Source organism: Ambystoma mexicanum, chromosome 9 (genome assembly GCF_040938575.1).
Source record: "Ambystoma mexicanum isolate Mex_15411 chromosome 9, UKY_AmexF1_1, whole genome shotgun sequence".
Lineage (NCBI taxonomy): Eukaryota > Metazoa > Chordata > Amphibia > Caudata > Ambystomatidae > Ambystoma > Ambystoma mexicanum.
This window is the reverse complement of record NC_090931.1, coordinates 1,123,321,486-1,123,335,656: the sequence shown is the minus strand read 5'-3', so window position 1 is coordinate 1,123,335,656 and position 14,171 is coordinate 1,123,321,486.

The window sequence follows — 14,171 nt, the reverse complement described above, 5'->3', positions numbered from 1 at the left end:
AATGTCCTACACATTTCACACTGAATGGCAACTGTAAATAAAAACAAGCCTTCACCCAATGGCATACAGAGCCTGGAATGCCCTCCCACCTCAAATCTGTGCTGAATCCCTCTCTCATCACCTAATGATAATGCATCAAAATGCACCTTTTCCCCAGCACCTAACCAGCCGGACCATCTCCCCTGCCATCCTTTGCCCATCATAATCTGATCCTATCCTGAAAACATTGTAACTTTTTTTTTCACTCTCTGCCTTTGGAACTTTGTGAGGCCCTCCAAGACCCACTGGGTATGGCCAGAACTGTATTGAAGTGTAAATAATATAATGAAGATGAAAGGTTGAGTTCTTATTCTAGGACACCTTCCTCCATTGTTGGAAGTTTCACATGCGATTTGTCAGGTAAGCACAGGAAGCATCAAGACAAGGAAAACACCCAAAACACTACTTTCAGAGGGGGGTCCTTTCCTAACACCAAACATCAAAAGCTGAGCAGAATAAAAGATGCACGCTTGTAAATTCAAATGACAACATAGATATTGGACCTTGGCATTTGAGAAAGATAGGAGAGCGGCACATATCGATGTCTTGTGGAGTAGATGAACCAATGCCTTATTTTTAGTCAAATAGATTAACATAACACGCTCATGCTGTGTCCCCTGCAGTCAGCTAGGCATATCAAGGGTCATCATCTTCATTGTGTCCTAGTGGGTGGGGGGGAGTACATGGAGTGAGTCCACACTAGCACTGCTCAAGTTGGTCAGAGCAGGCTCGATCCACAGTAACTCAGGACTGAGTTCAATAGCCAAACGCTCCTGCTGGACACACCCGCCCTTGCAGCTATCTTGCACCAGCCCTTACCTTTGTTTTCCATGTTGCTTCATGCATAATGTTACAAGGCAACTGGCACATATGAAAAAATAAGCACATGAAACCATTAAACTTCTTGCACTGAAGACATTTACCATCCAAATACATGTTTTGGAACATCTTGGCAGGCAAATTATGGTTTTAGGTCTTGGTATGTAAGATTATGTTGTATGAAGGGGTGGACTGGCCTATAGGGAACTCTGGAGATTTCCCGGTAGGCCTTTGCACCCTGGGCCTCTTTTGTGTGGTATTTCCAAATTTTACATATGAAAAGGGTTGGGCTTGCTAACAATGGGGCCACTTTGAAAATTATTTCCAGGGCCTCTTTTGGTTCCCAGTCCACCCCTGGTTGCATGTTACATTATGCGAATGGGCTTGTGCACTGTTCCAATCACCACCAAAGTAGTTTCACAACAACATGTTTACAGTAAGTGGCATATTGTGCACCTGCTTGTGGTAACCAATCCGTGGTCTGTAGAGAAAAGGAAGAGAGGAAAAAAATGAGAAAACGGGAAAAGAGGGAGTAGGATAAGAAGACGCAAACATGTTGGAAGGATGCGAGGGATTTGAGAGATCAGGTATCTGATTGGAGTGGGTGGTGTGCATGCAAAGTCAGTGACAGTGGGTGAGATAGAAGAAAATAAAGCATCTTGCAGTAGCAAGCATTTCCAGTAACGGCACTTTCTAGTACTTGGAAAGATTTACCAGAATGAATTAGATGGTGGCTGTTTGATGGACTGACTCGAGGTGACCTCAAGCATGCCCCTGAAACATGGGGGCTTGATTGCCAAATAACCTTTTTGGATTCCCCCGCCAATTCTAGCGGGAAATAAGCTGGGACTGCCACACCCACTATCAGAAACAACAACAACAAGGTTTGGCTGTGTGAAAGGAGAATGTGGGGAGCACCAAACAGACTGGGAACAGGAAAGAAGAGGTAAACCAGAACCTACAAAAGCCATGCAGGCTTGGCTTCCAAGTGAGCTTCTTAATGTGTTGATTGGGTAAGGTGCCATGATGTGTATGAGTTCACTATTGATGAATGTTGGTATAGTGTGGTGATATACATGATTTCCATAATGAGAAAGGTGGGTGTGGTCATGGCGTGTAGATGAGTTATCTAATAGGAAATTTGGATACAGTCAAGTGAAGCACAGGGGTGGGAAGCTGTCAAAACCAAGATGTCAGAAGACCTAACTGTGTGAATAAAGTTGACAACTATACCCCATTGGGTCTGGAGACGTATGATAAAATATTGAAACGTGAATGTACTCTGGTAGAGTGCATGGCACCCCACCAGGTTCGAGGGGCGCTCAAATTGCCACACTTGGACTTAAGCCTTTAGGCAAGAAGTCGAACAAAGTTCTGTGATATCAGCAGCTGCCATGTGGGGTTAACTCTTACATGTGGTGATGTATCAGGCGTATGATGGCATCAATGGGGCCTTTAATGCTGCGCCTGGCAGACGATGAGCGCAAACGCAAGCAATATGTGATCTCCCGATTGCGTATGATGGCAGACTTGCACATGTGGTGTTCAGCCCTTCATTAAGGTCACTATGCCAGGTATTATATGCGGTCATCACTGGCACCTTTGAGGCAACACCTGGCATATGGGAGCCACGCCATATTGGCTTTGTTAATGCGTTTTAAATTAGCATTAGTTGTACTAGATACAATAATACTAAAGGTACAGTTTTGGTTGCCAATATCTGTTTTGCTAAGGTGAGAGGCAGGGCCTTTTCACTGCTGGGAACTGCAAACAATTTCGGGCAGCAGTCTGATTACACATTTCTTCTTGCAAATTATTTGCTCTGAAGACTCTTCCGAACCCCCCCCCCCCAACGCGAGCTACGTTAAGCGTGAGTGACTCCGAGTTCTTTCGGTGTCGAATGTTCTGGTTCAGAGGTCCTATTGGCAGGAAACACAAGTTGTTTGTTTGATGTACCTGTTCATTATTTACACGTGCATTTACTTGACACAACAAACACCCGAGTTTCAACAGCAAGGCTTGCTACTGTTGTTTTAAGAACAAAAAAAAAACGTTTTCGTTGAAAGTCGTATAACTTCATAGTATAACACGAAAGAACGTAGATTAAAATAGACTATTGCACGGAAATGTTTGACACACTTTGGAAAACATTTAGCATTGAAATTCCCTTTTCCAACACGAAGGTTCTTAGTTTCCAAACTGCGGGATTTTTTTGTGCTTATCAGTGAGGGCTCCATTTCGCGCGCGTGGTTTCCAGCCTGGGAATTTCCTGGCGAAAATGTCCTAGACGCAGTATTGCCTTTCCTTTATAAATATGGCACAACTGAACATACATAAAACACGTCTAGCTGTCAGAATGTGTAACAATCCAGAGGGCGGTGCCACCCTGAGAGCCAGAAGCAGCAGCCCTTGAAAACGTGAATAGAATTAGACCCGTAAAACCTTTCCCCAAAATTGGCCAAACCTGCACTCTTAAGGACATTTGATGAGATCGGTTAGTTGCAATTCCACATGTTTTAGAGAAGTCTTGACGCCTGTGGTATAATCCAAATGAGCACAGGCTGACATAAAAGCTGATCTAAAAGCTCTCCTGTGCACCCCCCCCCCTCAAACCCACTAACCCTCCCTAACCCTTCTTCCGTGGAGACCATGAAAGTGGCAGCAGTGTGTGGTACAAGTCTCAACAACATAACATAATACCCGGAAGTAATATAATTCCCTGGCAATAGTATTCTGTCCATACGTTGGGAGCTTGGCACCTTACACTCCTGGATGCAGAGCAGTAGGCACAATAGTGCCTGACACATTTTACCCTGGTAGAACAACTGCCCATCATAATTATTTCATTGTTGAGAAATGTGGTGGTTTGCATTAAATACCGCAGCAGGAAATATAGGCAGGCCGTGGTGCCAGAATCGGCCCCAATAAAGTGACCCGTTTTTCAAGGCTTAGGACACATTTTAGTCACGTGATACACTCACCAAGTTTAACATTAATTTGGCCATCACATTCCTCAAACTGTTTCTATTTAGTCAAGGGGGCATGACATTGCAGATGTCTCAGGCACTGAGCGTACTGGCTGTATTGCGGATACTGAGAAACACACCCCAACCAAATGGGGGATCAAACCATTATGCATTAAGCACAAGTAAACACCCAAGAAGGGGTCCCAGTGGCATGAGCAAGGAATTAAAAACCTAATGGACAACCTTAGACTCCTGCTACCCCCACCCACTGCCGCGGGAGATGAATTTGCTGCGTTCTCCAATTGTCTTCTTTCACCAAATTCACAGAGCATTTCAGCTATATCCTTTAGATTCACACTACAGGGTGGGACGCCTCAGGCTCATTGACCTTTCTGCTAAGGTTTAGACTTGGCCAAGATTCACTTGAAAACGATCGTGGGGCCCGCACTAAATCAACCAGAATACCTCAGGGTAAAACAAGATGGTCGACCACATGCATACGTCGTGGGAGATGACAATGTTAAGAAGGAATTCTAGATCAGTAGTTGGTATGAGAAGTTACAAGAATGTTCTTCGTACCCTAATTAACCAGTTAATAGGACCATCTTCTTTGTCACATCTCTTATAATGCACAATTGCCCATGAAAGTACCTTCAAAATAAACCCATTAGTCATAGTAATGTTGCAACCATACTGGTCTTTGGGAGGGGAAAAAAAACAGCATCTATCAGAGTTATCAGGATGTAAGAAGAGACCAATCAAAATACCAGCTCATGAATATATAAAAAAAACTATGGCCCATGAATGCTTGATGCCACAGAACACCCAACAAGAGTCAAATATTCCTACGCAAAGCACAGGATCACAACCTCCTCATCACCCATTACACTGTTTTAGCGACCCCTCCCTCAACTCATTCAAAATACTCTGCCAGCACACTAACTGACAGGTTAACCGTCAAGGGCTCATACATGTATATGTCAGGTCAGAGCCAATTTATTAGATTCCAACCTATTAATCCGCATACGTATTCCAAATTAATCAACAACTAGGTGGGAACTACATAACATTTCACAATGGCCTTGTGTGACAGAATTTCATCTGTGATCATAGGCAATCCTGAATTCTTTTGATTTTCGTAACACAAAATGAATCTGGTACCTCTGTTTCAGAAAGTGAGCTCTAGTGATCAGACCTCACTTTCCTAATGTAAAGCATAGAGTGAATATGTTCTCTTGATAGGGCCCTGTCTAGTGACACACCAGCTTCCATATAGTTTGCCAACATTGGCAGCCACAGTGTAAGATAGTCAGTCAACTGGAATCTAAACTAATTCCATCCACAGGCCCCCTTAAAAGGGGGCTCCATGATTAACATTATATATAACAGTGTACCCTCAAGGCCTGGTGTCAGATTAGTAAAATATAAATATAAAGCTATTCCTGGTGTTATATAGTGGCCTCTGATGAGAAACACTTATAAACGGTCAGAACTTCTGTTGCCATTTTATAGTCATACTGATTTCTCATGGCCCATACAACTGTCAGCGTTTTGTATATAACTGTCTGTGGTTGAGTTTCAACAAACTGTTGGTCTGGCCTTCTAGGGATGTTTGAAACTTTCCCAAGACAACCGGGTAGATACCCCAGGGGCTGGGGAGAGGCTAGTGCTTCAAAGGAACACATGCCAGCAGAAAGGGGAAATCACAAGAGTGAGATAATGATTGGAACCTCTCTGACATAAGAAAGATATGGGAAGGAGACACATTGTGCAGTAGACTTCTGTTTCCAGCAGAAGGGTCCTGTCATCTTGTTTAGGCCACACATACTCCCTGTGACCCTTACCCATTTCCTGCAGACAATGCACTCTAAGAGCTGACATTAGAAAGCAAAACTCTTGTTACTACATTTGAGATTGGCCCCTTACAGATGGCTGGAAATTGACCAATATTCTGTGTCACAATGTGAACATAAGGGGGTGAGACATCCTGACGCTTCAGGGAATCACCTTTGGATGGGCAGGGAAGAATTATCTTGCCAGTACATTATTGGAGAACAGTCGACCCAAAGTCTCCAGCCAATGGGGTGAAGATAAGGCTTTTCAAGGAAGGACTCAGACCCTCTCCTAAACCACTTCAGAGAGACATTTAAAGTGACATGCTGTTAGGAAAGGTCTCCCTGCTGCCTGACCATTGGTACCCACTGCCCACGGCTCTGTCTTCTGAAATGGGAAACTCTGCAAGTGTTCCAGGAATCCCTCCTGGCTAAGAATGGCAGAAAACAGGCAGTTTTCCACAGATTCCCAATCCAGGCTCTAACAGCACACCAGGGACCTGTTGTTGAAAAGACTGGCTTTTGCATGGACACTGCTATTCAGGAATATGCATACTGAAATGACAAACCCTGAAAGTTTTTCTGGCAACCTTCCTGGCAGGCAAGGGTAGAAGAAGGGTTCACCTTTGCTCGGAGATGCTGGACCAGGCTTTACATTACCCAGGAAGAAACATTGCCTGCCTGTCATATGCCTTTTCCAGCTAAGTGACATTGTCACTTGTGGGATTGCACTGGATTACTGAATCCCGTCACACCAGCTCAACAACCTCAAACTTGATTCGACACACTGTGAAGCACCAAGAAACTCGGTGAGAAGCGTTCTAGTCCTAGAAAGAAGATAGTAAGGCATCTACACATGTACTGTCCCCTTGCCTTGTTCTATGGCCCCTGGTGACACTTAAGACCCCACTCTGTACCTTTCTGAAACACATATACTTAAAGTTGAATATCGCTGCCAAGACAATTGTCTGCATACCTCTGTGTATTTAATTACAAGGGTGGCTTGTAAATGTTTTTATCTGTTTGTCTGTCCTTTTAGTTTCAATAAGGTCTTGTATTTTTATGGAACCTGGATTGTACATTTCTTTTTAGTTTGGTAACACAATACTATTGTTGTTTGGGTGCTTCCTTGCTGGTTTACACTCTTCTTGAAAAGTATAGCATGCCATCAGCCCACGCTATCATAAAGAGGTGAAGGAGGTCTACCATACACATTATGACTGTTTCACCTTTACGATTCGTTTTTCAGATCACTGCTGGTTTAGTAGTAGTGTGGGACGGAGTGGGTATTTTTAAAAAAGTATCAAAGGTGCTTCGGTATGCAATGCCCTGCTGTGAGGCTAGTGCTTTTGTTCAGGGTCTGCCCTTTGATGCATGTTTCCCTGGACATCACCTGCTAAGGGGCTGTCTTGCTGGACACAGGTGATACCCAACCTCACACAGGATCAAAAGAGAGCTGTAGTCTTTCAGTCTTTTGCTCTGCTGGCTGGCAGGGACAGGTTGTCTGACTAGAATTCACACAACCTTTAACACAGTTAGCTTAGGCTCACGGTGCTTACACATGTAAGATATCTGTCAGATGTGATTTTTAGTGAATATGTCAATAACCAGCCACCATAACTCAAACTCACAAATGGCTTATGTTTAAGGATAGCAATTTCTCATAATTGTGCGGTTTTGAAACAGAGGTGCATATTTAAATGCAGCCTCTGCACTACAGGGACTTGGCAGTGATAGAAGCTGTCAAAGGGCACACGTGACCTCTGAACCTGCTCTGTGTCACTTAAGAGCAAGTGCTGCAGCTCAGGAGACGGAAGCAGCAGGGCAGCTGTGTCACTAAGCTTTTGGCATGGAGCTTTAAGGAAACGGGGGTCTAGTTAACAGACCACCCTTTCTGAGATGGAATTACCGACATCATTTTCCGAATTAATAAAAAGAGAAAAGCCAGGGCTTCTAGATACTTGCTAGATGTTAATTCATAACCCTCCATCAAACTTAGGCCTAATATCTGCCTCTTGCAACTCTCCCAGTAGCTTTAATTCAGGTGTGACACAACAGCCAGATCCATCAGCATTATTAGCCATGTAACCACAACTGACCGGCAGCACCGAACCATGATAGATATGACAGTTTCATTGTTAGTGAAAAATGCACGTGAATTCCAGTTCCACAGAACACATTACCTTCATAATCTGCCATCGTTAACTACGGTGATTGAAATATGAATGGGGGCTAAGAAAATCAATGGTGCTTTCATTAATATTGGGGTACAGGCCAATTATGTAAAAAGGCTGCTTAATTATTCTTGATGTGCAGCTGATTTATGCAATTTTTTCTTACTGGGCTGCTGTTGAAATATTAGGTCACTACAGCCAATTGTGACATTCAACTATCCCAGTAGTGCAGCTCAATTATGCTTGTGGTACTGGCTATTATACATAGTATGTTATTTCACAATCTACCTACTTGACATCTATCATGACTGCTATCTTCACCAGACAGAACTCTTCTGCTTTGGATGGAGGACTCAGCCCAGAAACTACCCTACTGAACCTAAACTCATAACTAGGAAACTGAATATCAATGTCTATAACAATGCAACCACCATGTTCCAGTCCACGCACTCTACTCTTCAAGCCGTTGACAATATCCCCCAAACACTAGTATATTTGTACTCTGCATTACCCAAGAGCACTATTAGAAAAATGCAATGTCTATACACCTCTAAACCAGAAATAAACCACTCTAATAGGCTCTGATGATGGGCAAAGTGGGACAAATGATAACAGCAAAACCATAAATTAGGTAGTCCCCCTGTCTTCCAATGACTCTCTTAACCACCCACCCTCAAGGATAGGGCTCATTACCACCTCCCCTACAAGTAAAGGTATTACCCAAATTGTTCGAACACAATTGTTCGAATTACCTAATTGACTGAAAGTCAAGGGTCCAAATTGACTTTTGCACAATTGACCGCACATATTACACAGCCAGGGTAGTGGCTGTGTAGTTATGGTTAAGTTGCTAGTCCCATAGGAAGAGCACTTTTTGGGCGGCTTATAACTTCTCTCCCCCTGGACGAATCCACACCAAACTTTGCAGAAAAAGTATATGGTCCACTCTGAATGATTTTGCACAGTTTGGTGAGGTTTGGTCCAGGGGGGGCAAAGTTATAGGGGGGTCCCAAAACTTCTTTTTTCCCATATACTGAACAGAGAAAAAACAATTCTCATGCCTACAGCCTAAACCGCTGGACGGATTGAAGCAGGAGCAGTGTCTTAGCCCCGAAAGCATGCTTTTGTAAATTTGGTGAAAATACGTCCAGTAGTTCTTTTAAAAATGACCAAAAAGTAGGTCACAAAAAATTAGTGACATCTATGTCCGCTCCGCGGACACATTTCCCTATTCGCTCTGTGGACAATGTCCTGATTGGCTAATCGGCTTGCGTCATGTTGCGGACATGCAACGTGTTCGCTGATTGGATGGTGAAGAGCGTTGTCCAGGATGTCCGTAATCAAACGAAAATGGAGGTGTCCTAAGGACACTGTACCTGTCCGTACTGTTCGCAGGCAAGTTGAAACTTTTCTAGGAACACACACGGTGTCCGGGATGTCCGTAATCAAACGAAAATGGAGGTGTCCAAAGAACACTATACCTGTCCGTACTGTTCGCAGGCAAGTTGAAACTGTTCTAAGAACACACACGGTGTCCAGGATGTCCGTAATCAAACGAAAATGGAGGTGTCCTAAGGACACTATACCTGTCCGTACTTTTCGTAGGTAAAAGTTGAAACTATTCTAAGAACACACACGGTGTCCGGGATGTCCATAATTAAACGAAAATGGAGGTGTCCTAAGGACACTATACCTGTCCGTACTGTTCGCAAACAAGTTGAAACTGTTCTAAGAACACACACGGTGTCCGCAGACATCAGAATTGCCCATATGACATAGTTAAAATGTTTCATTCTATGGGTGTGATCTATGGATGTGATATGCTGCGGTGGTTGTGGCCAGGGCCTAGAGTCTTGGGTGGAACCACCGCAGCATATCACACCCATAGATCACACCCATAGAATCAAATATGGGTGTGATCTATGGGTGTGATATGCTGCAGTGGTTGTGGCAAGGCCTAGAGTCGTCTTGGGTGCCTGTGGTGGTTGTGGTCAGGGCCTAGAGTCTTGGGTGCATGTGGTGGTTGTGGTCGGGGCCTAGAGTCTTGGGTGCATGTGGTGGTTGTGGTCAGGGCATAGAGTCTTGGGTGCATGGCTAAGGTTCAATAGCAAAGTTATAAGTACCGAAGTTATAAGCTACCATGGGTGTGGTATGTTGCGGTGGTTGTGGCCAGGGCCTACCCAAGACCAAAGTTATAAGTGCCGACGTTGTAAGCTACCATGGGTGTGATATGCTGCAGTGGTTGTGGCCAGGTCCTAGAGTCTTGGGTGCATGGGCCATGCACCCAAGACCAAAGTTTTATGCACTGTTTGCTTCAATGGTTGTATTATGGAACAGTATTTATGAGTTATACTTATTGTAATATATTTACTGTTTGGTTTGGTAACTGGAGTACATATATTCTTTGTCAATTTCTGTGATAAAAGAAAAGATCATGTTAGTATTGCTAGTTTGTAAGGATTTATAACATTGAAAAATAGACATTCTTTATTCATTCCGACCCTCATATTTAGTAGATTACAAACTAGTGCACTGTGCTATTTGCACAGTTTCTGTGTTTGTTTTTCAATCATTGGGTCTGTGGGAAGAAAAAAAATCCATGTTGGATTAAAAAAAACCTTTTTTGTTATGCTACTGTCCATTTTTTTGTTTGTTTTCAGAGTTCACTTATTGTTTCTGGCTAATGATCTATCTGTTGGCTTTATGCATATTTTTGGAGCAGTTAGATACCTGTTGGTGTATTCTAGCTGTCTATTTTTTGTTATAATTTAGTGGTATTGATTTATCTGTTTGGTTGTTGCAAAATCTTGGGACAGTTAGATACCTGTTGGCATATTCCAACTGTTTATTTCTTGTTAGAAGTTTGTGGTATTCATTTATCTGTTTGGTTGTTATAGAATCTTGGGGAAGTTAGATACCTGTTGGCATATTCTAACAGTTTATAGTTTTTTAATTGAAGTTTTGTTAATGTTTCAGTACAGATTAGTTATTACATTTTGGTTTTAAGAAGATTAAATAAGTGTTTGTAAGATTTGCTGGTAATCTTTGATTTAGAGTAATGGTACTATCATTACATTCAAACCATCCACATTTCTTTTTAATATATGCTGTGTAGTGATCTGCATTGGTTGTGGCTCAGGTGTGGTAGTAGATAAAAAACCCTTTTTTTGTTATGCTACAGTCTATTTGTTTGTTTTTAGTGTTCATTTGTTGTTTTTGACTAATGTTCTATCTGTTGGCTTGTTGCACATTTCTGGAGCAGTTAGATACCTGTTGGTGTATTGTAACTGTCTATTTTTTGTTATAATTTAGTGGTATTGATTTATCTGTTTGGTTGTTGCAAAATCTTGGGGCAGTTAGATACCTGTTGGTGTTTTCTAACTGTTTATTTCTTGTTATAATTTAGTGGTATTCATGTATCTGTTTGGTTGTTATAGAATCTTGGGGCAGTTAGATACCTGTTGCCGTATTGTAACAGTTTATAGTTTTTTAATTGAAGTTTTGTTAATGTTTAAGTACAGATTAGTTATTAAATTTCGGTTTTAAGAAGATTAAATAAGCGTTTGTAAGATTTGCTGGTAATCTCTGCTTTAGAGTAATGGTACTATCATTACATTCGAACCATCCACATTTCTTTTTAATATATGCAGTGTAGTAACCTGCATTGGTTGTGGCTCCTGTGTGGCAGATTATACCTATTGTTGTGAAGGTTTTCTTACCAAGTGATACTTGACCATGTGTGAATCCAGTCAGCTTGCAGTTGTTTTTGGTACCATCTGCATTGTTATGTAGAATCATTAGTATTATATATTTACTATGTGTTTGTATTAGTAAGGTGGAGCGATTATCTAAATTGCAGGTAGTACATAATCTACCATGGTTTGCATTTTGTACATGTTGCTGAAATGGAACAGATTCACAATTAGGTATGGATACATACACAAAGCGCTCATTAGGGATTTGGTCCTGTGTCACATTGTTGCAGAGAGTGCATGTATGTTTCCACATGTATGAAATCAGGAAAAAATCATTTATAGGTATGTTTTTGTTTTCAAGTACTTGTAGTAAGTACATTAGAAATTATTGTGGATCTTCTTGTGAGCTTATAGTGAATTTCACCATTCCAGCACAGTAGTCCAATTCTTGTCTTATTCCATGAACACTATACGTGTTGTCAGGATTGTTTGTTGTGTAGCAACTTAAACCAGTTATATTAGAACATTTGAATGGACCAGATAGGTCTGTGTCCAAGTCATTTTTTCGTAGTGTTTGTTGCTTCTTTGAAGAAGTACCTGAGTTACTTTGAGTAATAGGTTCTCTTTTGGTTGTGGTAATTGATGAAGTATTAGCTTCTTTTCGTCTCTATGGAGGATTTGCAGTGAGATCCTGTTGCATTTCTGTTTGAATTATTTTTCTTTAACGTTTCCCTTTTTGTGGAACAGGATATGTTTTTAGATGGGGGGTGTATAGTGAACGTAGTCTATTGTATTCTAAAATGCAAGGAATATCAGTGTTTACTTTACTTGCATCAAAGTTGATTAGAAATAGACCGTCAAGTGAACGTGGTACGTAGCTCATGCCTTCTTTAAAGACGGTGTTACCAATATCAATCAATGCTTTGTCTAGGGTACAACCTTGCGATTTATGAATGGTGACTGTGTATGCTAGAGTTAGAGAGAATTGTTATCTGCGTACATACATGTCTTTGAAGAGAAGGAATCAAGCTGTTGAGCGCCCTATCCTTTTTACTTCTGAAAGTTTTTCAAAGAGAATATTGACAAACTGAATGTTGTTGTCACATGGGTATTTTTGAAAGCCAACAACTGTACCCAGTGCTCCATTAAATAGTCCTTGCTCCATGTCAAGGTTACGTTTAAGCATTACTCTACAGTTTAAGGATAATTTTAATATTTTTTCCAAACCTGCTGAGTTGGAGATAGAATTTTCTATAGTATTTAGTCTTGTTGTGGCTTGTTGACAAATGGGTAGTGTCATACCATGTACGTCCAGTTTGTCCGTGGAGCAAATTTCAATTATTGGTTGCATTTCTTTTTTCAACATTGTTTCATTGAATTTGGAACAGCTTGCAAGAGTTGGCATTAAGGACATACAATTGACATTTTTGTGCGCTAATTGTTCCATAACATCAGTAGCACATGAGTTATGGCCATAAGGTGCATGGATGTGCCAGGTTTTTAATATTGCTTGTGCTTCTTGAGATAGTACACCAACTCTAATACTTTTTAAAATGTTGGAGTAGGTGAGGTCTGCAGACTGTCTGTTAATTCTCTGTACTGGAAATGTTGCCAAAGGTTGACATTTCCTATGCTGCCAACAGTTTTCCGGCAGAGTTTGTGTCCTAAGGTTTTAAAAATGGGTTCACCTTTCACTGCTGTCAATTGTCAATTGAAGAAGATGTCTGAAAACAATAATGTGTTTTCCTCCAAAGAGCTTTTCATAGTTTGTTTTAAGTGCTTCTTGTAATATGAGGTGAATCAAAGCCAACATTTGGTTGGAGACCATGCTCACTTCATCTATTAGTAGCATTTTCATTTGTTTTAACACTCTGCCTAGTTCCATTGCAGCTTCTGTAGAAAGTTTGTAATATTCTAATTTTTTTTGGTGTTCTACTGGCAGGAGTAGTAATCGGTGTAAAGTGACATCGCCTATGTTGTAGGCAGCTACACCTGTGGGGGCAGTTAACACAGCTGACAGTTTGTTGTTTGTCTATTGTTGAAGGAACTTGCTGATGATTTTGATTAAGAATGTTTTGCCTGAACCAGCTTCACCACTGACGTATAATAGTATAGGTTTGTAATTTTGGCAGGTACATTCTTTATTTTCATGTTGTACACCATGTGCAATTTCATTTGTTACTCTTTTGCTCATTGTTTAGTTTTGATTGTAGTATACTTAAGTCGTCTGTATCTTCATACTGACACATGGTGTTTTCTACTTCTGTCATAGCTAATTCTGCCTCATTTGCTATTAGTGGCTGTCCCAGTGGTTCTTGGCGTCCTGTTACAGAAGGTTGACTACTGTCAGGAGTGTCCTTATCTAGTTGGGCCTGGAGTTCTTCTTCGTGTTGCTGTTCATTGTACAACATTGTTTTGTACTGTGTAAAGTTTACATCGGTGATAGTGCTTTCATTTGCTTTGAAAGCGTCTTCATAGAAGTCATAGTTATCTAGTATTTCCTCTTCTTTTCTCCATGGTTTAAAGAGTTGTAGCAGGGACATGTAATATAGTTCTTCATGTTGAGGAGTTTTTAATGACAGTTTGATATGATTAATTAAACTTGGTTTGGTAAGTTTTAATAAACTGCCTTCACAATTTGTCACT